Source organism: Rhinolophus sinicus, chromosome 15 (assembly GCF_057876585.1).
Source record: "Rhinolophus sinicus isolate RSI-liver-muscle chromosome 15, RSI-T2T, whole genome shotgun sequence".
NCBI classification, from domain to species: domain Eukaryota; kingdom Metazoa; phylum Chordata; class Mammalia; order Chiroptera; family Rhinolophidae; genus Rhinolophus; species Rhinolophus sinicus.
In genome coordinates, this window is record NC_142515.1 from 114,541,438 (window position 1) to 114,567,131 (window position 25,694).

Below are 25,694 nucleotides of genomic sequence, written 5' to 3' on the forward strand. Positions count from 1 at the left end.
CATTTTCACTACGAACAGGCATTTTCCGTCAAAGCGGAAAGAAATGAGGCTCTGCCTGTCTGTTGCAATAACATTAATATTATCTCTGTACAGATGCTTTTAGAAGTACGAAGTTAAATGCAGAGCCCTGGAGATGCCTAGAAGCACACATGAGATAAGCACAGCCATTCATGGAAGACCTAAGAAACTGAAAATTTGCAGGATAAACTTTTCACCATGACAAAGTAGAGCAATGTCGCCTATTTCAATATGAGATTGACAGCAGGAAATAATGACAATAAGGTTAGTGTAGGATGGATTTAGGATGCAGGGAGGTGGAAGAGATGTATATGCATTCATGGTCAGAATAAGCCACGATATTATTAACTACCAATGTGAATTTGGGCCTGGGGATTAAAAAGGCTGAAATCCCAGGGTGGCAAAGTCAGTCTGGCCACATATACATATAAGCTGAGGAAGGGTAGATGTGAATCAACATTTACCACAGGCACTTGACAAGAAAGACCGTTGTATTGGTGGTGAGCATTTCAGAATTCAGAGAAGCAAAGTGTCAGCTTTGCAACCAGAGCTGCGACTGCCAAATGCAATGTGCTGAGTAAACCTGGCCTGAGGTCACCCTCACAAAGGCAATGAGTGACAGGGCGGGGCTAGCGATGGGGACACTGAAGAAAATGCTGCTGTCCAGTGGCCTGTTGACCCATTTCACTCTCATTCTTTCAACTGCTGTTAAGTCAGGAAAGGAACACACACACACACCTATAAACATTTGTTTGTTTGTTTATTTAGGATTTTGGTTTTTTAGAGCCCTTTTCGGTTCACAGCAAATGAGAAGAAAGTGCAGAGGTTCCCATTTATCCCCAGCCTCCCTCTCATGCATAGCTTCCCCTTTTATCAACATTCCCCGCCACTTTGGGACATTTGTTATAATTGATAAATCTGCATGACACATCATAATCGCCTAAAGCCCAGAGTTTATATTGCAGTTCCTCTTGGTGTACTTTGTATATGTTTGGACAAATATGTAATGACATGTCAGCATTATTATAATACCATGCAGAGCATTTTCACTGCCCTAAAAATCCTCTGTGCTCTGCCTGTTCATCCTTTCCCACTCCCCACCCCCAATTCCTGGCAACAATTGATCCTTTTACTCTCTCCTTAGATTTGTCTATTCCAGAGTGTTTGGACTCCTACAATACGTGGCCTTTTTATGTTAGCTTCTTTCACATAGAAATATGCATTTATGGCTCCTCCGTGTCTTGTGTGGTTTGATAGTTCATTTCTTTTCAGCACTGAATCATATTCCATTGTCTGGATGTACCACAGTTTATCCATTCCCCTACTGAACGACATCTTGGTTGCTTTCAGGATTTGGCAGTTATGAATAAACCTCCTATAAACAACTGAGTGCAGGTTTTTCTATAGATACAAGTTTTCATCTCCTTTGGGTGAATACCAAGGAATTCGATAGCTGGATGGTATGGTTAGAGTATGTTTAGTTTTGTAAGAAGCAACCTAATCATCTTCAAAAGTGGTTGTGTCATTTTGCATTCCCACCAGCAATGAATGAAAATTCCTGTTGTTCCACATCCTCACCAGCATTTGGTGTCAGAGTTTGGGATTTTAGCCATTTTAACAGGTGTGTTGTGGTATCTCATTGTTGTTTTAATTTGCATTTCCCTGATGACATATGATTTGGAGCATCTTTTCATATTCTTATTTTCCATCAACAAAAATTTTCCATATCTTTTTTGGTGGGCTGTCTATTAAGATATTTGGCCCATTTTTTAAATCAGATTGATGTTTTCTTACTGTCTTAAGCATTCTTTGTATATTTTTGAATAACAGGCCTGTATCAGATGTGTCTTTTGCAAATATTTTCTTCCAGTCTGTGGTTTAGCTTCTCATTCTCTTGACATTTTCTTTCACAGAGCAAAAGTTTTCGATTTTAATGAGGCCCAGCTTATTATTATTATTTTTTCATGGATTGTACCTTTGGTGTTGTATCTAAAAATGCATTGCCATATCCAAGGTCATCTAGATTTTCCTCTGTCTTATCTTTTAGGAATTTTATAGTTTTGCCTTTTACATATAGTTCTATTATCCATTTTGAGTTAGTTTTATTAAGGGTGTAAGGTCTGTATCTAGATTCATCTTGTTGCATATGGCTGCCCAGTTGTTCCAGCACAGTTCATTGCCCCGTTGTTTTATACTTGCTCCTTTGTCAAAGATCAGTTTACCATATTTATGAGGGTCTATTTCTGGGCTCTCTATTCTGTTCCATTGATTTATCTGTTCTTTCAGCAATACCATAGTGTCTTGATTATTACAGCTTTATAGAAAGTCTTGAAGTTGGGTAGTGATAGTCTTCCATCTTTGTTCTTCTTCAAACTGTGTTGGCTGTTCTGGGTCCTTTGCTTCTACATATAAACTTTAGAATCAGTTTGTTGATATCCACCAAATAACTTGCTGGGATTTTGATTATTGTTGCACTGAATCTATAGATCAAGTTGGGAAAAACTGACATCTTGACAATAGTGAGTCTTCCTATCAATGAGCGTAGAATCTCTTCATTTATTTAATTATTTGATTTCATTAATCAGAGTTTTGTAGTTTTCCTCATATAGTTCTTGTTCATATTTTATTGCTGTTTTACCTAAGTATCACATCTTTTTTGGGTTCTATTATTTATGGTGTATTGTTTTTAATTTCAAAGTCCACCTGTTCATTGCTGGTATGCAGGAAAGTGATTGACTTTTGTATATTAACCTTGTATTCTGTGACTTTGCTATAATTGTTTATTAGTTCCAGAATTTTTTGTTGTTGTTTTTGATTCTTTCAGATTTTCTGCGTAGATGATCATTATCATCTATGAACAAAACCAGTTTTATTTCTTCTTTCCCAATTTGTATACCTTTTTTTTTCTTGTTTTATTGTATTAGCTAGGAATCCCAGTACCATGTAGAAGAGAAATGGTAAGAGGGGACATTCTTGCCTTGTTCCTGATCTTAGGGAGAAAGCTTCTAATTTCTCACTATTAAGTATAATGTTAGCTGGAGGTATTTTGTAGATATTCTTGATCAAGTTGAGGAAGTTCCCTCTAATCCTAGTTTACTGAGAGTTTTTATCATGAATAGGTATTGGATTTTACGAAATGCTTTTTATGCATTTATCGATATGAATGTTGTTTTTTCCTTCAGCCTGATGATGTGATGGGTTACATTAATTGATTTTTGAATGTTGAACCAGCTGTGCATACCTAGGATAAACACCACGTGGCCGTAGTATATAACTCTTTTTATACATTGTTGGCATGCCTACTTATTTAATTTCCTCTCTACCTTTCTAACATTATGAGTGAGAGGGGAAATCTTTCTAGATGTTTAAAAGATCTAAATATCTACAACTGTTGATTGATTTCATGGACTGACCATGAGGTCTGCATTTTTACATTCATTTTGATCATTTTATCGAATTCTGCAGATAATGAGGTTAGAGGATTTCGCTTTGAAGGAGATGATGGTGGCGATCAGTCTCTCAAATCTTGTACTTACCTAAAATTTGGTGTTATGGCTAAAAGTTATATTATACTCATCTTACTTTAAAAGAGTACAACTGTATTTTTAAGACTGCGATTTTAGGATTTCAAATATATGCACGTTGTAAAGATTTCACTGCCCTATAATTCATGTCTTTTTATTTCTCATACAAATAGAACCAATGTGCTAATATTTCCAAATTAAAGGAGTTAGAGACTAGAAATTAGGAAATAGAGTCTAGAAATTAGGAAAGCTAAGGGTCGGTCTTCATTTTGTGCCTTAATCACTATCAGTTTATTATATTTTATAGTTCACTTATAGATCATTTCTCTTTTCCTCTGTTGTAAAATGAAGACACAGGATTAGTCACACATTAAGAAACTTATTCAACAACTATTGCTTGCCAGCTGTATACCAGGAATTATGATCAATATGCAGAGATGCATAAGAAAGGCCTGTGTCTCAGAGGAGCTCACGGTTAAACGAAGGCAGACGTAAGCAGACAAATAGTAATATGAATACTCTAATTGAGACATGACAAGAATTTTCTGGAAACTTAGAGGAGAAAGAAACTCTGCTTTGAGGAGTTGACATTTGATTTGGGTCTTGAGTACTTTTTAAATATTCTTAACAATTCTCTCCAGAAAAATAAAGCAAGGTTTCACTCTGTCTTCACGTCACATTCAAAGCATCTCCCCAAACGACTGAGATTTGCCTACAGCTGGCTATAGCTTCCGTAATCATATAATTTTGTTTGTTTGTTTTCTAGCGTACCAAGTTTTCATCTGGCTGTCCCAGCAGAATGCCTGTCGCCCAGTGTGGTCCTCCCCCTTTCTACATGTGAGAAGGCTAAGCGCAGAAAGGTAGGTCACTGGCACCAGGGCCTGTTCAGTGATTTCAAGCTTGGCTTCCTTCTGATTCCCCAAACTGGAAAATGTCCTCTTCTTTAACTCTGATTACATAAGTAATGAAGTCCAACAGCAGCATTTCATTAAGCTTCCTGTTGAACCTGGAACATTTTTCATTTATACTTCTATCGAGGAGATGAATGTTCATCAGGCCCAGACACCCATTAGCTAACAGGAACTTGGGACCAGCTCTGCCAGGCAAGCCTGGGGTTCCATCCCACCCAATATGGTGTTGACAACAGAGGCCTCGAGGGATTTGCCAGGAAAAGACAGAGTTTTCCTCCCTGACATTAACCTTAAAGGTTAGGTGTACTCTCAGTGGCCATTTATAGCTCTGACATTCATAAATTTGGTCAAAGCCTTTATGAATTCATTTATATTCCTTGCCTGTACCTCCTTTGTGGTAATGAGCTCCATACGTTTATTATTTTCTGAGTAAAGTAATACTTCCTTCTATTTGTCTTTCACTCACTCGATTTGAAGGAGTCCTCCTCTTCTGATGAGGAATTGAGAATTATGAGAATAGCCGTACTTGTGTTTACACATGATCTGCGTAATTCTCTAGGTTTGTTTTATTTTTTCTTAAGCAAGAGTAAATAAAACTGTACATTATATTTCCATTGTGGAGGGACCACTATTTTAGTGGAAAATATTAGGATTCTGTCTTCTGGCATATTTTCTATACACTTGATGATGCTAAAATTTGTTTTAGAGTTGCCTTAGAATAAATTTATTTTGGTATTTATAATACATGTTTACATGTAATATCAGATTTGCTCTGATCTGGCCCTGGGGAAGCTTGAAGTAACTTTTGTTCTAATGTACAACCACTTTTGGAGAGTAAGCATACAGTTATATTACATTATATTATATTATATTATATTATATTATATTATATTTTCATAACTTATTATAACAGATGTATTATCAGACAGCATAAACTGGTAGTAGACCACTGGCCTGGGTATCAATAATCTGATGTTCTAAAGCCATCTCCGGACTGTAGGATCCAAGTATATAAGATTAGGGGTTGAATTAATAATTTTCAATATCTTGTCATACTTTAAAATTCTGAGTCCCTGATTTCTTCATCCATTGACTTGGTGATTTAACTGAACACATCCAATTCTAGCTTCTCTAAGCTGCAACAGCCCTCCCCAAATTTCATCATGATTCATTTGTTCTCAATATTGTTGAAAGATTTTAGATGGAGCATATACACTGTTTACTTTTATCTATGTTTCTTATTTCCCACCTCAAAGATCTCAAGTAAATGAAAAAATTATGATTTCCCCATCTCACCCCTTTACAGAAATAATGATTTTTCTCATAGTGTATACTTAAGTGATGGATTTATATGGGGCTCCCCAAGCTTATCCAGTTTGGAGGTAGGTCTCGAAGACCTCCTTTGGATGCCTTCTGTTCTAGGTGGTCAGCCTTATAATCGATCTATATCATCCTTTGGGCGTCATTATTAACAAGGGTAAATATTGCCCAAAGGCCCTCCATTTGCATCTTTGAGTTTGCTAAAAATCTTAAGGCCAACAGTATCCATCCTAATCACATTTGTTTGTTGACTTGGGTTAAATATTTTTTTTAGCACTGGTTACTTACTGATTTTGCCATAAGGTGTACACATTTGGTAAGAACTACTTTCTTTGTCCTTTTTCAAATGCAAACGCAGAAATGGAAAGTTTTCAGTCATTTGTATATAGAATCACCCTGCTCAGTAAATGAACACTCGTCACGTGATCAGGTCTTTGCCTCCTCTACCCAGAGTCCCCAGTGCCTCAAGCATGTGATTCATGGTGTGGTGAAAGCTCATGAACTCACAGGTCCAATCTCATCGGTAAAATGGAGGCTTGACACTCATGTCAATGGATTGTGCTGGGGACTGTGAAGAATGCATAGCACACCTCTGTCACACACAGGGTATTTAAGTTTTTGAATGTTGGTTCCTCCCTACTGCTTTCTAGTTCCAAGTCGGCCATCCAACAATGTAAATAGGAATAGACCACAGTAGCAGAGGAATAAGAGAGCATCAAGTCACTGACTCCAGGAGAAATGTTAATCCCAAATGGAAAAATGCTGTGGTGCTGTGAAAATATAAGCAAATTTAATATGTCTTATAAAGTGACCAAACTGATGGTCATTGTTTTTTTAAAAAGTTGCTTTTTATGGTCAAATTGGCTCTAGCCATCATCAGTTGCTATTCTCTTCTTACTTTGCCGTGTGGCTCGTGTTAACTGCAGTGATCTGGGTCTCTCTCTTACACAGCCTACTTTATTAGGCTGTAAAGCTTTATCTGTCCAAGTTTGAAATCAGGGCCCCGGCTCCTTCAGTGATTTTCCTTGACCATAGAGGACTTCTCTCAACCTCTTTGTGCTGTCAGGGAGTTACTCCCAGGAGAGAGTTGATTTCTACCACCTGCCCTAGCATAGCCCTTAAAGGACTTTTTTGTTTCCCTACTTACCACTCAGTACCTGTATCCTTTTTCTATATCACTGAATGGAGGAACAAGAGGGCAAGAAAGAGGGGGCGAGGGGGCGGGGGAAGATAGCATACATCCTGGGAAAATCCTTTGAAAATCCTACTTTTACATGGGGTAATATTTTCTAAAATTACCCTTTTTTAGATATCTCTAAAATGAAAACAAAAATGACAGTTTAAAAGTCTTAATTACAAAAGAATGTATGGCTTCAATTTAGAAGGACTAAGTTGAGTATTTATTCATAAAGATACTATGTTAATGCTATAGGATTCATGAAGTGGATGTTTTAAAACGCCCAAATCCCTCTCTGAGGTACCTAGTGGAAGGCCCTTGGTAGACACTGGAGGTGATAATGATGAATAAAACACAGATTTTGTCTTCAGTCCATCTAGAATCTGAGCAAGAAAGCCAGGCATATAGTTATATTTACAAATAAAAATAATATCAAGCAGTGTAACAAAATAAATGTCTACATACACATATGCTACAGACAAAATGCTAGAGGAATGAAATGGCGAGAGAAACCCACTGGGATGGGAGGATATGGGCGGTAGGGTGGTATTAAAATGGAGTCCTGCAGAAGGGGTAAGGTTTAGATTGGCAAACTGTGGGCAGAGCCTGATACCAGAAAAAATAATTGAGCAAGGGACCGAGATGAAAAGTTTCCTGTGTTTGGGGAAGGGCAAGGAGCTTTGTTTAGAAGGATCTGAGGCACGTGAGAGAATGACGTGGTGGCAGGTAGGCATTGAATTGCTGCCCAATTCTCCTTTACACCTTTATCCCCATTACTTCTTATGAATGCCATTGTCTCACCTAACAGGCATGTCATCAGTTCCTTAGATCTCATTCTAATTTGAAGAAGACAAACTTTCTTCTCAAGCCATTTTGTGGTCTGTCAGTCTGAATATAACTTGGTCGATAACAGATGATTGCTCAGAAATTCACGTCTGAGCATTCCTTACTTGGGTATTTGAAACAAAAGTGGGCTTTGTGGCTAACAGGCGAAACCCGGGAGGTTTGGGAGGTGCTGCTGGTGATGGTGTTTTGTTTTGTTTTTTAAAGCAAACACCTCATGCTCTGCAAGGAGACTGCTTAGATTTGAATTCTGGTTTCCACACCCCATGCCTCAGTTTCCTCAACTCTAAAATGGAATAACCTACTTAGCACACTTTAAAAAAACAAAGAATGTGTTATTTCGTAGAACAAGAAATCCAGAGGGAAGGCAGATTGAGGTTAACCCAGCAGTTCATACTGTCGCTGGGGACCCAGTTTCTTTCTACCTGTTTTTCTCTGCCATGCTTAGCAAATTGGTTTGGTGCTTAGCTTCTCAACTCAGTGGTCCCAAGATGACTGCTCCAGTTACGGGCATGACATGGCCATTTTCTCCTGGTGCTTGTTTTGACTAGTGAGGGAAATGTTTCCCAGAAAGCCTCAGAAGATTTCCTCTGATTTCTTCTGGTTTACAGCTTCTCAAGGTAGAATATGCCTACCTTGAATCAACAGCTAGCAAAGGGGATTATTGACAGAGACCAATCATGATTGCTCCCCTGTGGGTGGGCAAGGAATCAACTTCGCTGAGCTCTTGGCAACTGGAGTGGTAAACACAGTAAAAAATATTGGGGCTAAAACAGCATGGACGAGGGGGAAACAATGGCTTTGGGGCTGCCAGCAGAGTATCTGTCTCCTTTTCTCTGTATTCTTCTGAGGATTAAGTAAAAAGATCCATAAAAATGCTTAGCTAAGTGCTTGACATATGATAATCCCATAACAAAATTTAGTGGTTATAATTTTTATTCATAATAGTTTTTAATGTTATTTTATTTGAATGAATTCTCTGAATGATACAGGCAGAATCACCTTTCCCTTTACAGCCGGTTTTATCTTACAGGATAGTAACTGATTTCTTTCGAAGATGCAAATAGGAATTCATCTGTTTCCCAACATATCTAGATTGGCAGTGCTTTTTTTTCTTTAAGGCACATACTCTTCAATGTATGTACTCTATAGGTTCAGAAAGTCTGAGCCAAACAGATAATCATCATCTACTACTTATTAGCTGGGGAACCAAGTTAGTCATTCTGTATCTGTATTGCCTCAACTTTAAATGAGTATGATCCTACCTCATAGGGTTCTTAAGAACATTAAGTGAGTTAATTCATTGAAAGCAGCACTTAAAGCGTGCTTAGTACATTGTAAGTACTCAGTAAATGTTACCTGTAAAGAAGCCAGGCATCCAAAGACTATGACCTAGGTTTTCAATCTATCTTCTAGAACAAACCTAAGCTATCACGTCACCCTTGGCTTAGACTAATGCTTAAAGCCAGGTAGATTTCGGGTGAACCATACTGTATCCTGATGGATTTCTGATGAGAGTGCATAGGAAAGAAAAAAGGGTTATAACAAATACATTTATTTTCATAGTGACTTGACAAGAGTGTAGACACAGCTATTTTTATTATAAATACTTTTGGCAGCAAACAACAAAACAGTTGTCTACTAGATTTAGAGAAACAGGTTTATTCTCCTCACATAGTAGAATGACGGAGCTGCCCCAAGAGAAGAGAAGCTTCACAGTCTCAAGATGGCGACTGTAGCTCCAGGAAATGTGTCCATTCAGAGCGGGAAGACGGAGAAGGGAGCAGCACAAGAAATATCTGACTTTTTTTTTTTTATCAGGAAAGCAAACACTTTCCCAGAATCCCCCGCCAAAACTCTTTGTATGTCCTATTGGGCAAAAACAGGTGGCATGCCCATGCAAGCTTCAAGAGAAGCTGGGAAAGTGAGGTCTTTTTTTGTTTGGTTGGTTGCTTGGTTGGTTTTTGTTTTGGCAGCTCCTAAGTTAGAGGCAGAACAAGGGAAAAGGAGTTGGGAGTGGAAACTGAGATACATTTATCCTACAGTGTTTGACATAATAGTTTTAAACATAAGGGCCCCAAAATTAATTCTTCATATTTTCACAAAGAGAAAGCCACAGCAAGCACAGTTGAGTGAAAATCACACTGTTCTGTCACATTGGTCCATCAGCTGGTAACAAATAATTTATCTTCTCATTTGTACAGTTGTTTTAAGGAGAAAAAAAATCCGGGTGGCTGGTTGGCTCAGTTGGTTAGAGCACATTGCTACTAACACAGAGGTTGCCAGTTCGATCCCCTCATGGGCCCCTTTGAGCTGGGCCCTCCTTAAAAAAAATCTCCATTTGGTTTTACCCTGCTGAGTTCTCCAGTGTCTCTTTGCTTTTCCATAATTTATTATGCAAACAGAAGAATGCACGGCCTGCCATTTGGCAGGTGTGAAACAAGCCATAAGATACCTTTTACTTTAAGTATGAAATATCCTCTTTGAGTCCGACCCTATGGTGCTGGGAAGTCAGAACCGTTCCCACATGCACCAGGCTGGGCTCTCTCTGCTTTCCTAGAAGTGGTCTATTTCCCATCTCACAATATTTATAGCCCTCTCTTAGGGAAGAAAATGGGCTTTACTAGGAAGTCATATTAAGATAGAAAGGGGATTTAGGCCGCCTCAGTAGTAAAAGATAAAGACATAATTTAAATTCATTTGGTTGAAAAGATAAATGCAGATAAAAGCGCAGTAAACAGGAGCCAAATGCTCTGGCACAGGAAACAGACAATGGACTTGGCGGTCAGCCACGGGAGCCACACAACTTTGCTTCGAGTTTGGTTCGGAGCATCTGCAAGCACCTACTGAGGGGCTCTCCCCTTGCGTGTGTGTGTGTGTGTGTGTGTGTGTGTGTGTGTGTGTGTGTGAACTGCTGAATGAAACCAGCAGGGAAGTAGGGATGGGCAGAAAGGGCTCCACCAGGGCCAGGAAGCAGGCAGCGGGGAGGGAGCCCGCACGCTTCCAGAGCTACGCAGTCAAAAATAGCCTTGGGCCACAGTGCTCAGAAAACTTTTTCAAATATGCCCTTTGCTTTTAGAAAGAAAACCCAGAATTTCTTTGTCTTTCTTAGTAGTGTAACATCATTGTTAACTAGAAAATATCTTTATTTAGAAATAACTGGAAGAATGCTATTCACACCGCCTGGGCTGTCTGCAGCATTTTCTGGAGCGGTGTCATACATTCTGTGGTTCAGATCAATTCATGAAACACTGGCTGAGTGTATGTTAGGAGCCAAGTACTCTGCTAGTCTCTGAGTTTCATAAGATGAAAAACCCAAGGTACAACCCTGGAGTGGCTTCCACTATAACTGGGGGTGATTTTGTCCTTCAAGGGACATTTGGCAATGTCTGGAGACGTTTTTCAGTTGTCACAATTTGAAGAGATGCTACTGCAATCTGGTGGGTAGAGGCCAGAGATGCTACTAAGCATCCTACAACATGTAGAACAACCATCCACAATGAACAATTAACTGGCCCAAAGCGTTGGTAGTGCTGAGGTGAAGATTCATGGGGAAAAAACAAAAATAAAAAAAAGTGCAATTGTAGAAATTGTGTACAAAGTGAAAAAGTCTTTTAACAACAGGACTCATAAATTCTATCCACAGGAAGCATAAAAAAGTGATGTCAGGTCTTCAATGAGTTTTAAAGAATGCTTAGGAATTCACCAGAAAAGGGGGGTGAGATGGACCTCCTTAAAGGATTACATGAGGAAGAGAAGAAAAGATTAGGCAGAAGCATATCCAAAAGCAGTAAGGCTTTAAACGTAAGAGGTAGGAAGTGCTGGGAAATTATTCTGGAGAGGTAGACAAGATCAAATTATTACTGGCCAAGGAAGCCAGTCTAAGGAGCTTGATTTGTCTGTTCTATAACTGAGGGGGAACAGTTAAAGAACTACAAGCAAATGAATAATATAACATTCTCAAATAAATTACGTTCTGAAATAAATGAAAAAAGATAAGAGTGGCCCAATTAACCTTGCCATTAGCATTCTACCACTCCCCTCCATCTCTCTCTCTCTCTCTCTCTCTCTCTCTCTCTCTCTCTCTCTCTCTCTCTCTCTCCCTCTCCCTCTTTCCCTTCCTCCCCCTCCCCCTCTTTTCTGACAATATATCCCCAGAACCATCTATGCTTTTATGCTCTTCCTTTACGGAAGACAGATTGGTGATCAATGAAGCGGTCTGGTCCAGGTGGGAAAGTAAAGCCAGGAAGGGGCTCATCACTTGTGAGAATGTGGAGGTATTGCGAGCTTAGAGATCTCTAGGCAGCCAAAAAGAGAGACAAGTTTGGCAGGAACGAGACCATGAGAAAAATGAAGGCCAGGAGGTTGTGGCTTGAGAGTGCAGTATTAGAATTTAAGGATTCTGAGGTAGAACAGATCCAGGTGAGACAAGGTGCCGAAGGCACCTGTCTACCGATGAATGAAGTAGAGGACAGTGGCCCCTGGGTTTGAGGAGAGCCAGGAGTCACCGGGCTGAGGAGTTTGGTGGCTTATTCATGTGGCCATCAAACATGCCCAAGACGATGGCAGGACTTGAGATAAAGACGAAGAATTTGAAGCAGGTGTCAAATGTGTCTATGAATATGATGGCATGGTTGGAAGATAACAGTGGTGGGTGGGGGGAAGGTAGAAGATATACCATGGCTTCATCTGCAGAGCAAGAAAGACTTTTACAACATATTGGGAAAGCAGCACTCTGGAAATAGCAACAGGGAGAGAAGAAAGCCAGCCTAGTACTTGATGACTCAAAAGGGCCACATGGACGCACCATCCTCAAGAGAGTGGCAGAAATAGAGAGATTGTTTGGTGAAGAAAACAAAGATGTTGGGAAGTGTATTTAGCACGAATGGGGGTTCTAGAGGCTTCAGCTAAAAGTTGTATTTTTTTTTTTTAATGATAATGGAAGCAACAGATGGGGTGTATTAGTTTGCTAGGGATGCATAATTAAACACTACCAACTGGGTGGCTTAAACAACAGAAATTTATTGTCTCACAGTTCTGGAAGCTAGAAGGCCAAGGCCAAGATGTTGGCAGGGTCGCATCCCACTGAGGGCCACAAGGGAGAATCTGTTCCATATCTCTCTCCTACCTCCTGGTGGTTTGCTGGCAGTCTCTCGTATTACTTGTCTTGTAGATACATTGCCCTAATCTCTGCTGTCACCTGCGCATGGTGTTCTCCCTGTGTCTCTGTTCACGTGGTGTCCTTTTTATAAGGAAACCAGTCATATTGAATTAGGAACCCACCCACCTCCAGTACGACCTCATCTTAACTAAGTACATCAGCAGTGACTCTATTTCCAAGTAAGGTCATATTCTGAGAGATGGGGTGTTAGGACTTCAAACATCTTTTTTTTTGAGGGGGTGGGTCACAATTCAACCCATAACATAGAGTAAGAGGTATAGAGCAATATTAGAAAAGACTAAGGGAGAAAGAAGAGGGCTAGAGAGGCTTTCTGATCCAGAATTAACAATAGTGTGAGAGTCAGTGTAATAAGTTGGTCACAGTTTCCAAATGTATCTATGGTGACAAGGGTAGGTATAGTTGGAATGGATTGGCGCCTTGTTCTAGGACATGCAGGCTGGGCACTGCCCCACTCTAGGGGGCACTATTTACATAAACAGAGATTACAATGTGACTGGTGCTCTCTGTTGGCAGATCCTGGGACTCTAGTTCACTGTCCGCCCACACCATCCAAAGTGTGCGTGAGGAAGTTTGCAGAGGACTCCATAGGCCTCTGAATTGGGCACCTATTATGATCCATACTACTATATGAGCTTTCAAGAGGCCTTTCTGTCTAAGCTAAACCCCTTGAGAATAGAAACTATATCTTATTCATATATATCTCCCCAGTGCCTGAACGTCCGATGCAAAGTAAGCACTCAATAAATAAAGAACTAATTCTGAGTGGTGGTAATATGCTAACACTTCATTAAAAGTGAATTCGCAGGGAAGTAGTTACAACTGAACTATTTCATTCTTAGAAAATAGCTTAATATGTCTGAGGGTATAGGAGCTGTTTCTTGAAGAGGCAATATGACACTTATTTAGACTTTAGCAGATCTCTGTAACGCATCCTTTTCTCTCATAGAGTCAATTTCCAGAAGCATTTTCTACTTGAATGTTTCTAAGTGGTTGCAAACACTTTTATCAGAAAGATGTTCAAAGTCAAGTATTCTGGAAAGCAAGGTTTTGGCTCGTGTGTGTGTGTGTGTGTGTTATTTTCTTCTTTTTAATCACTGTAAATTTTATAATTCAGTTTTGTCTGGTTGCACGAGGAAATTATTTTTGCATCAGTATCTAAATGGGGGGAATTCAAATGCCTATGATAATGGGTCCTGGTAGGTAAATGATATGATTAGTATTATTAAATTAATCCTAAAAAATCACAAACCCATTTAGCTAAATTTATCCAGATCATGTGAGAAATGGAAAATAAAAAAATGTTCTTGGGTGATATATTTCAGAATTTAAAATGTCAAAATTTTGTAGAATTATTCATCAATTAGGATACTTTTAGCTGCGAGTAAACAGCAAATCCAAATTAAAGTGACTTAAACAACTTCTTTTCTCACGTGACAAGTAGGAGGCAGGACTGCACGTGATTGATGGATTCCACCACTCAGGGTCTTCACAGGGGAGCTGGGTTCTTCCTGCTCTGTCTTCCACCACATATCACGAAATTCCTTGAGGGTCACAGGATGGGTATAGCAGCTCTAGGCATAATATTTACTCGTTAATTCAACAATTATTTATCTAGTGAGTATTATGTGCCAAGGTTCTGAGTACTGGGGATATAATGGGACTATGTGGACCCAGTGGAATCAGTTGGCCATAGGTTTTCAAATAGAACTCCTGTTATATTATTAGTGGAGGCACACTCTCTGCCTTTATCAATTTTACATTCTCATGAGAACAGAGACTGAAAAGAAGGGGGTGGGTGGGGAGGGAATAAACGTATAATATTTCAAGTAGTTGAAAAGTAATGAACAATAAAGCTGGGCTTGGGATCCTTCTAAGCATGGGGCCCTGTGATATTGCCAGTGAAGCCAGCCCTGCCTGTTAGCAAAGAGGTGGTTTTGGTTACAACAGAAGGTTTTGTCTCTCATAAATTAATTTCTGGGAGTAATTTTGGAGGCAACATCAAGGTTTTCAGGTCATTAAGTGGTTGGTTAATGTCCTGCTAGCTAGAAGGAGAAATTAATGCTCTTTTAACTTATAGGAAGTCATTCCTTATCATTTTTCCTCTCCTTCCCCCGTTGCATTGAGGTGAATCCCTCGTCCATAATCTCATAAGTGGTGAACTCATCTTCTACGCCTCTTCCTGGCTGAAGTCAAATCCTTTTAGCTCCTTACCACGTGACTCATTGGAGGTCTTGCTTTTCACCTTAGATCCGGTACGTGCTGTAGTTTCTCTTTGCCTCCTCCTCTGAGACGTTTAGTCATGAGTTGACTCTGCTTTTTGGGGTCTTATTTACTGCTAAGGATATGCCCTGACCCCTGACATTGTGATCAGTGTTCCTGCAGGGTTTGCCTTGCAGCACCCACACCTCCTCTTCTCACTCAGTTTAGGTTTGGGTTTTTTTCGGCCAGGCCATTAGTGAGATACCATTAAACGACACACTACCTACCTCCTCAGAGTAATCCTCGACAATTGTCACTGAATTTATTACTTGCCAAGGTACCTTCACAGCTTCCCAGGGCTTTAACTATATCGCCATCGCCTGTGGGATGTCACTCACCATCGATGGGGACAAGGAGAGGAGGGTAGCAAAGTCTCAGAGGAGTCAATATTGCTACTTTCAAATGAACCATTGTTTTGGGGGGAAAGAGTATGTAACGACTGGCCAGTATGAAAAAAAAAGTGCACTTTCAATACTCAAAATTTGGGAGTTTGGGGAAAGAATCTCTTGCCTTTTAGGGCCTGATGTTTTTGTATGTTCAAGCAGAGAATAGGCAGTTACCCTGATGATTTAGACATTCACCAGTCAGAATAATTTGAATGTCACTCTCTGACATCAACGGTCTTCAGTAGTCCTTCTACCTTGGATTAGAGTTACAAGTGAAGGCTGTAGGTCCCCAGCAAGGTTTTCTTTTACAGTGAGCATAAGCCCAACAGCTTCCAAGTCAGGGATACCTAATTCTACGAGTTTTACGATTGCTAGTGGAATTCAGCATTCTAGATGATAATTCCTGTTATCCCTGATGAATGGCAATTGTCTAAATATGTTAAAAAGTATTTGGAAAATTTTCTTCTACTGAATTATTATTATTGCTTAAACGTACAAAATATTTATATGCCTATGTCTTATTATTTAAAAAAATTTTAGGAGGACATTAAAGTTTTCTCATAAAACAGCTTATGCTAATCCAACTGCTTTTGCTTGGGTGAATTCTTTCCTTGGTGCTGAGTGTAACCCTCTAATCCCAACTGTCACTTATGAGCCATTAGGACTTCCAGGCCCTCACATGCAGATCCTGAAGGTAACGTGTCCCCAAGATGGAGAATGTGATTTCTCCCTAGGGCCAGACGTGCAGACCCTTATATCATCTCACACTCTGAGAAAGCCTCCCCTTTCCAGACTTACTGAGCATCCTTTGATGGTACAGCATCTTTATCTCTGACCTCTAAGCAGGGTCACTGTTGTAACAGCCGAAAGAAAGCTTTCAGGAATGAATGAGCGCTCAGAGAAATCAGGTGGCCTGCTCTGTCCAGCATGGTGATCATTTCTGACACCGCTGAGAGAGGGAACTTCTCCTGCAGCCCATTGATTTCAGTGTCAAGCAGATAAAAAGTAGCATATTGATGAGGCTTTGTCATTACTTTGCCAAAGGTGTCTTTTCAGATAAAAGACCAGGAGAGGAAACCAACTTCAGACAGGCCATCACATCAATTTTCTTGGTGCTGAAGGAAAGAGAATGAACTGTGATATTTAAACGAATCGATGCCTATAAAGATACTCTTAAACTCTTACAATAAATCCTTTTGATTTGCAAAAAAAGGAAGAGTGATTTCCAAAAAGGATAAAGGAAAACAAGCCACACAAGTTGAAATAAAAGATTTCCCTTCACAGTGATAGTGAGATTACAACGGGGACTCTTTTTTTAACGTTTACCTGTATTAAAGGCTTGTTTGTGGAGCATGATAGTGGAATACACCTCGTGCAATCTATTTTAACTTCCCAGAATTGGCTCGTAAACTCACAGCTGACAGCGAAGGCCACTATGTATCTGTGTTCTAAATTGAAAGAGAACTTCAGGCTGGGGTGCCAGTCCCCTCGCAAAAGGGCTTACTGAAAGGTGCCATTCGGGCAAAATAAGAGATACATACCTTTTTCCAACCTCTCGTCCCGCCGTCTACTCGTCCTCTCTTTGTACAAAGAAGACTGGAAAAGGGGTAGGCGATAACTTTAAGAGGTCCTAATCGAATGTCCCTGACCTCCTCTTTCTCCCCTAAAGAAAAGAGAAACAGACACTTATTAGTTTCTTCTCTGAAGCCAAAAGGAGTGGGGGATTAAAGACATCCTCATAAAGTTTGTGGGTGTCAGCAAGAAATGGACACTCTTCCCCATTCGATGCCTCCTGAGCCTTAGGGCTTGCAGACTTGTTCTGGTGTTCGAGGGCCAGGAGCACCGAGGATATATGGTGGGATAATAAAGCCAGATGGAGGAGGCATGAATCGGCCCTCTGGAGAGCTCCATGGTTCCCAAGAAGGGGCTGGGAAAGGATTCAGACTATCATGAAATGGGAGGGATGGCTGTAAGTTTGCTGGAGACTGCTACAGGCTGGAATGTGATATGGTGGCCAGGTAAGGCTCAACTTTTAAAGATGTATTCAGATTTCTAAAGGAAATAAATAATTTGGAATGGAGCCCAATGCCTGCAGGGTCTTGAGGCCTCTTTCTACCCACTTCTTTATAAATCACAGCTTAATTAGTGGGGCTGACCACACAACTTTTGCACGACTGAAGTGTGATTGCTCATAGAAAGGAAAATAGTTGGGCCAACAAAGAAGAGAACTATTTGCTATGCATGAGCATATCAGGATATGGATCTTCTCCCTCCCTCCTCCCCACACAAGCGCCAGAGCAAAAGTACAAGGAGGAAGGAACAGAGCAAGGCTCTGGATGCAGAGGTCTACTGGCCTTCATAGGAGCCGGATTCAAGGTTAACCTGCCCCTGCTAATCCGACCCCTGACTGCAGACACAAGAGGGACCCCTGGGCAAATGATCTAAGGGACCCAAACTGCCATCCAAGGAACTGTGAACGGAATAGTGTATTTGAGTTGGCGCCAATAAGTGTTGTGGCAGTTTATTGTGTGGGAAAAGCTATCTGAGACATCATCATATGATGTTTGAAAAATCATAAAAAACCTTTAAAATAAAATCATCTCATGGTCCCATCACCCTAAAATAGGTCAACATTTTAGAATTCGTTTATTACCCTTAGCTTGGAAGTTCATTTGGATATATTATTATCCTTTCCGATCGAACTCCTTTCTCTTTCCAGCATGTCTGTGCAGGCATGCAGAATTCCCTTTTAAGACACGGGCATTATTGAGTTATTGCTTGTGTTGGGTCACCTTCCACACCAATGCTTCGGCTTCCTGAGGATGCAATCGAATTTTCACAGCTTAGCCGTGCCCTTGGTCAGATGAGAGGCCCGGTCAAAGTAAGTGGTGCTGGTGGGAACAGCAGGACTAGCTGAAGCAGAACGGGGCAGCTTGGCTGACCTTGGTGCCCACTGACATTGGCATTCACCCTGAAAAATGTCTTCTACCGTGATTATTTAGGTCCAATCTCATTTTATGGAAAAAATATACATTTTATTTTCCCTGTATAAGTCTTTGACATTAAATTCTTAAAGAATAATAATAATAATTTTAATGGATAGCTAATTTCTCCCCCCACCCCCAGTGATATATTTTTACTTTTTAAACACTCTTTTCTCCGAATGATCAGGAGTTTAATGGCACTTCATCAAATCAGACCAAGGAAGAGATCTGCTTGGCACGATCCTGAAAATAGCTATAGACCCAGGAGTCTGGAGATTTAAATTTTGTGCTGGGCACCATCGCTGATGAGTGATATGCTAGAACAAATCACTTTACTCCATCGTGCTTCAGTTTTTCCCGTCTTTAAAGTGAGAAAAGTGTACTTAACTGTCTCAACCTGAGAGTGAGGTAAAGAGGATATATGGAGCGAAATCATCTACCTCCAGACACGACAGAGAGTATAGGTACATGAACTTGAGAGGTAGTCTGTGTCCCAGTTGGCTTGAGGCATCCAGGAGGAACAGGGTGTGAACTCATATCCAGAAAATCAGCTGTTGTCACACAGCGTGTCCTCCTTCTTTCCTCACTTCCCATCCAAAACAATACTGTAGTAGGTTGCTCTATATAGAAATAGCATCCATAGACAGGTTAACAAGAAACCTTGTTTTAAAAGGCGCCAATTTCAACAAGCAAACAAAAGCATTTAACAGCTGAAGAAATCAAATTAATAGAACAAACAGAAGTATATTATATAAGTATTATTAATATCCTTATTAGGACAAGATGATATTCTCATGAAGGCATTTACAAAACAAACATTTCTAAGTAATTAACAATATAAGAAAAATATAATTGTAAAAATTAATAAATCCTTAATTATGAATATTTATATTGACAGTCCCCCTCAGAGTCAAACAGAATGAATAAAAAGACATGACCTAGGCACCTCAAAGTTCAGAAAGAAAATTACTTTGAACTCCAAATTCTAAACATGGCCTAACTATCATTAACAGATACGCAAGCACTCCTTGAAAGAGAAGGATGTATTTCAACAAAAAGAATCTAAAAGAATGGTAGATATGATACAATAAACAGTGATAGACAAAGAAATAAGCAAAATATGTAGTTGTCTAAGATTTAGTTGTAAACATCATACACAATGAAAAATCTCAACTGGGTATTAGTGTGGATAGAGTGGTTTGGGCAGAGAACACGGAGTAGAAAATGCTAATTTCACCAAACTACTTATAGAAAAACATTTTAAATACAGAGGGTGCCAAAAAATGTATACAAGTGGACACTTTGGTCAGCGTTGCTCAAGCAGTAGTTCGCCATAATCAGAAGTGTCTGGATGCTGATGGTAACCACTTTGAGCACCTCTTGTAATTGCAGAAGTCAAACGTGACTTGTATTCATCTTTTGTTATCGGTATATATTATTACAATTTTAATACAGTTTTTTCCTTTCTTAAAATGTGTATACATTTTTTTTGGCACATTTCTTTGTCCATTCATCCATTGAGGAACACATGGGCTGTTTTCGTATTTTGGCTATTGTAAAGAATGCTACAATGAGCATGGTGGTATATACAATATATTATATATGTATGTGTATATATATATACATATATACACACATATGTACATGTATGTGTGTGTGTGTGTATATATATGTATATATTTGAATTATTGCTTTTGTTTTTTGAGGATAAATAACCAGAAGTGAAATTGCTGGATCATATGCTAGTTCTACTTTCAATTTTTTGAGGAACCTCCATACTGTTTTCCTAGTGGTTGCACCAATAATACCTACATTCTTAAAGAAAAGAAAAAAAGAGAGACAGAGAGGAAACCTTTTCAAAATCACTTTTATTTAACAAGGAAATCACACATAATTTCAATTTAGTTTCAAATTGTATTAGAAAGAAATGATCATCAAGATACAAATAAAAAATGAGAGCTAGCCTAAGTAGCCTTAGTGGCAATTTATAGCCATAAATGTGTTTATTAGTCAGCAATTTTAAAATATTTATCTCAAGAAACTAGAAAAAGAAAATTACCCTCCTCCAACAGAAATGATTACTAAAGATGAAAGAGGAAGGTATGATATAAAACAGAGTTCACCAGTAAAACAAAATTTCATTCTTTTTAAGGACACTCTGCTCTACACACACACACACACACACACACACACACACACACACACACACACACAACCAGGACTAGCCTTTAGTGATTTTCATTTCAGGAAAGATAAATGAGTACTCAGTATAAATATACATGTGATTAGAAATCTCTGCACAAATATATGAGACTTACAGCTGATGATGTTCTAATAGTGTATATCTGTCAATTTTCCCCTCCATGATTCCCCAAAAAATGGTAGAAAAGACATAAAAACTCTAGAAGAACACACAAATAAAGAAAATAGGAATGAGGCTGTTAGGACACCACAGGCTTTAACACATATTTGAAAGATTGAGAGTAGATGCAAGGGTCACCACTCCTGGTGGTGTAGCAGGGCAGAGAAAGCCAGAGCCTAGAGTGTAGAGATCTGTTCTCCAAGGGAACCGATTTGTTGCAAGCAAACTGTGGTCCCCAAAGGCAAGTGTGCATCACAAGTGCCCGCATGCTTGCTGAAACATGGCTTGGCACAAGCCAGCCGTACAGTTTCTGATGCAGCAGGTGTGGGGTGGAGCCTGAGCATTTGCGTTCCTGGGACGTTCTCAGGTGTTGCTGATGTTGCCAGTTTTGGGACCACATTAGAGAGCCACCACTTTAGATACTCTTGGATAGGCTCAGGATTTTGAATCATCAGATATAACAAGGGCGAGAAAGAGACACAGGGCAGAAAACAGGTTGCTTACAAAAAGTCTGTGTACAGAAAAATTAGTTACCTGGTCTGCTCTTCCAACATGCACAGAATGCTCTACAACTAGGAATCTTTCCTCAATCAAGAAATCAGATTTATTTATTTATTTATTTATTTGGTTGGAGCCCCAGTGTGAAGGCCTGCTGGTAATTAATCTGTATTATTTGAATTGCGTGCAATGGTCATGCATTTACATAATGCTTGTGGCATTAAAAACGAGATACAGGTTCTATACAGTGGTGGGATTTGACTTCTGTCTCGAGCTTTGCCTTGAAAGATCAGGGAAAGTTCTAAAAGGGTCTTGGTTCTTTCCAAAACTGTGCTTTTGCTTTTCTCTCTGGAAAAATTGAAAGGAAAGAAAATATCTTCACTCACATATAGAGGAGTTGATTTCTCTATTCTGTCAAGAACAGTTCAGAGCATGTACATATATATGCACGATGAATCTCTTCATATCCATATTTATAATGAAAACTTCTGGTAAGGACCAGAGTAATGTAATTGCTATATTTGTTACTATTTGTAATGTGTCTCAGAGCCCCGATTTTCTCATTAAGGTTGCGTTATTTAGGGTGAGGCCAGGATGCTACAATTCATGAGACAATAATCATTTTCTTGCTAAAAATGAATGAGCACAGGTATATATGCCTGCTGGCTTATTATTATAAAATAGTTCAAGTTACATCTTTATACCTTCAAATATTATTTTTGTTTCTGAAAATCCTATGACTTAACAAGTGTTACTTAAAAAATTTAAGAGTCCAAAATCATATCCACTCTATATCTGCCTTTTTTTTTTTTACTTGTGTGAACTTAAGTCTTTATCTACTACAAAGTTCAACTGGAACCAAACATCTATTTCCAAGAAAGTTCCAGGAAAGAATTTTGCTTTGGTCCTCAGTAAACTGGAATCCTAGCAGACTGTGTTCACTGCTATCCAAACTGGTATCCAGCTGAGCTGTTTGCCTTCGAGGGGAGGCATCTTGCAAAGCAACTATTTCCATCCCAAGAACTTGTGGCTAAATCCATGGTCACTCCAGGCTTTCATGCTTTTCTCATATAACTTCATTCCGTCAGCCCATCGCCAGCAGTGTAATAAAAACAAAACAAGAATACCAAGATACCATGTTGCCAAAATATCATAATGGGCGTCCATTATGTCTAGTCTGGGCTGCCCCACTTGACTAGATGACTCCTGTAAAGGGTCCAAAGACCATGGGGATCTGACTTAGTATATGCTCTGAGGAGGGGAAAAAAGGCCCTCAGTACCTGCGTACTTTGACATACCATAAAAGGGGGAGACTGATAGAACCTATTCATACAAAGGGGGGACCAAGAAGAAAAGAGAGAGACATCACACCCCCAAACACTCAGGGAGAATGTAATTCTAATTATCATAATTATTCTTGTCTTTAATGTTTTTCAACTTGTATGAAGTCTGTACATCAGAATCAGATTAATGATACTAAAAATAGAAATGCACAGAACATATCTGTTCCCCTCTATATATTGTGAGTGAAAGAAGAAATTGCCAAAGCAGGACTGTATTTGAACATCAAGAAGGAAAAAATCATGACCACAGGAGAAATACACAACTTTATCATAGACGGTGCAGGTATCAAAATTGTTAAAGATTTTGCTTACCTGGGTTCAGTCATCAATTCAAGTGGAGACCACAGCCAAGAAATCAAGAGAAGGCTGAGACTCCGAAGGGCAGCAGTGGAAGAATGAGGAGAGATCATAAGAGCAGACATGTGTCCTTAGAGGCCAAGGCGAAGATCATCGATACCCCCATATTCCCAATTCCTACGTGTGGATGTGAAAGTTGGACAGTGAAGAAGGCTGACATGAAAAAATGGACTCATTTGAAATATGGTATTGGAGGAGAGCTCTGTGGATATCCTGGACCTCCAGAAAGATGAATAAGTGGGTCCTACAGCAAATTAAGCCTGAAACATCGCTGGAGGCGAAAATGACAAAATTGAAGCTGTCCTACTTCGGGCACATCATGAGCAGGCAGGGTTCTTTGGAAAAGACAATAGTGCTGGGGAAAAGAGAAGCAGCGGGAAAGAGGAAGACCAAATGTGAGAGGGATTGACTCCATGAAAGAAGCCCGAGGCATGAGTCTACAGAGCTGAGCAGGAGCTGTTATAGACAAGACATTGGGGACATTACTTATTTATGGAGTCGCCAGCAGTCAGAGCTGACTCAAAGGCACATAACACACACACACACACACACACACACACACACGCACACTCACGCGTACATTACTCTCCAGACTCTGTTCAGAGCTTTCGTGCATTCTCACAATTCTTGAGCTAAGTATTATTATACATCCCTGTTTTATAGGTGATAATACTGCATGTCAGAGAAGTGAGCTAAGTTTCCCAAAGTTACGTAGCTATTAATGGTGGGACTGGAACTCAGTCTCAGGTGTGTCTGACTTTGCAACCCATGGTCTTAAGGCAGATCCGTATGGTAATCAGATATTAAGATGCCAGAGTTATGAAAAATGAAAAAAATCCTTTTAATCAATCTGCTTGCTATTTGGTGTGATACAGGCTAACCTCTTATCGATAAGTTGAATTCACCAGATGCAGTGTGGTTGGTCATTCCTTATTAGAACAACATGCCCCTGGCTTCTCCCTTTCAAGGTCTGGCTTGACATGAGATAATTTTGGGGAGGACTTGACATCCAGTGTTATCTGTGATCACCAGTAGCACCAACGTGTAGCTGTGTGCCACCTCTCTAATCCTCTAAAGCCAATACAAATATTTCACCTGTCTAGTATTACTTCATCTTTACAGAAGAAGAAACTAAGGCATTTATATAAATAAAAAATAAAATACTGGCTGATGTTCACACCAGAACCAGATTCACTCAAAGATCACCTAAGGTGATCTTTGCTTGACTCAGTGTCTATCTCCTCCTTTAAGAAATATGGTTAAAATAGTCCAAAGGGCATTTTGTATAGGGGTACTGCCTTAGGAAAGTGACATCAGTAATTGTGCATGAAAAAAGTACCTAAATAAATAATAAATGGGTGAATGGATGATGACACCAAAAATTTGATATAGACTTACCAATTAACATTGCGGGCTAGTAGCAAAGTCCTGTTTAAGTTATTTGAACCACAACATAATTCCCAACTTGAATAAATGACTTATGAGTGAATTTCAGAGAGGAAAATAACTTTAAGGGTAAAAAGAAAAAAATATATGATAAATTTAAATGGGTTAGCAACCAATTCTCACTTTGCTGCCTTCCTCTTTTTTTTTTCTCCCAAAAATTCATTGCGCTGCATGGAAAAGCTTTGAAACTTATCAACTCTTTAGAAAATTCTTCCTCACCAGTTCTGCAGCTCAGCTGCCCCTCTGCCCTCTAACCTTTCCCAGGCACTGCCGTGTTCTTGGCTCTATGTCTCTCCTTGTCTTGATGGCCTCAAAGAGTCAGTATGTTCCTTGATAGCTTCATTTACTCGGCAGGCAGTGGAGAGAACTGAGCATATTCATTGGGAAATGCTTCATGACAAAGTATGTTTACCATTTAAGAAGAGATGTTAAATAAGAGACTAAAATAATCATATCTTAGTGGTATTGATTTTTCTTGAGAAACCTATTTTGTATTGTATCACGTGCCCTATCTCACCTGTCCATTGACCAAATTTCCAGCTGCCTGATAAACATCACTCCCCTCATTTGTTTTGCAGACGTTTCAGATTTGACATGTCCCAAATTTAAATGGCCATTATTCTTGTTGCATAAAGCTTGCCTTTTTAAAAAGAAAAATGCAAATGTTGTATCACAATCACATGTTTTGTGCAATCACATGTAGGGACACATATTTGTTGAATGAAAGAAAATGCTAAAGTAAAAAGGGTTTCTAGCTAAAACTTGTAAATAATGGCATTGCCCATAGCTACGTGAGGGTAGGGAGGGTATATAGTGAATTGCCAGAGATGTAAATAACATACTTTCTAGCTAAGGGACATGAAAGCTCTGTCTTGTCATTTTTTTCCCTCAATCTGTTAAAACTTATTTTTTTTTTTGTGCCTCATAACTCAAAAAGAGTTTAATGGAAAAACTTCAAGTGTTATATATATATTAGTCCTTGATGAGAACTACAATGTAAGAATAATTTTACCAACATGGAATTTAACGTTTTTTTATTTATGGAAGGTTAATTTTTCTTTTCATGAGAGAGCACCATGAAGTC

General features: G+C 39.4%; 1 protein-coding gene across 2 annotated transcripts in view; it reads left to right on the forward strand.

Moving 5' to 3' along the window:
* TTC29 (tetratricopeptide repeat domain 29) overlaps nt 1-25,694 on the forward strand; it is a 347,147-nt gene that overhangs the window by 47,892 nt on the left and 273,561 nt on the right. For both annotated transcript variants that reach the window (XM_019730723.3, XM_074338461.2), the window contains exon 2: nt 4,309-4,402. The gene's annotated coding sequence lies outside the window, so the exon portion shown is untranslated. The remainder of the gene's footprint in view (nt 1-4,308; nt 4,403-25,694) is intronic.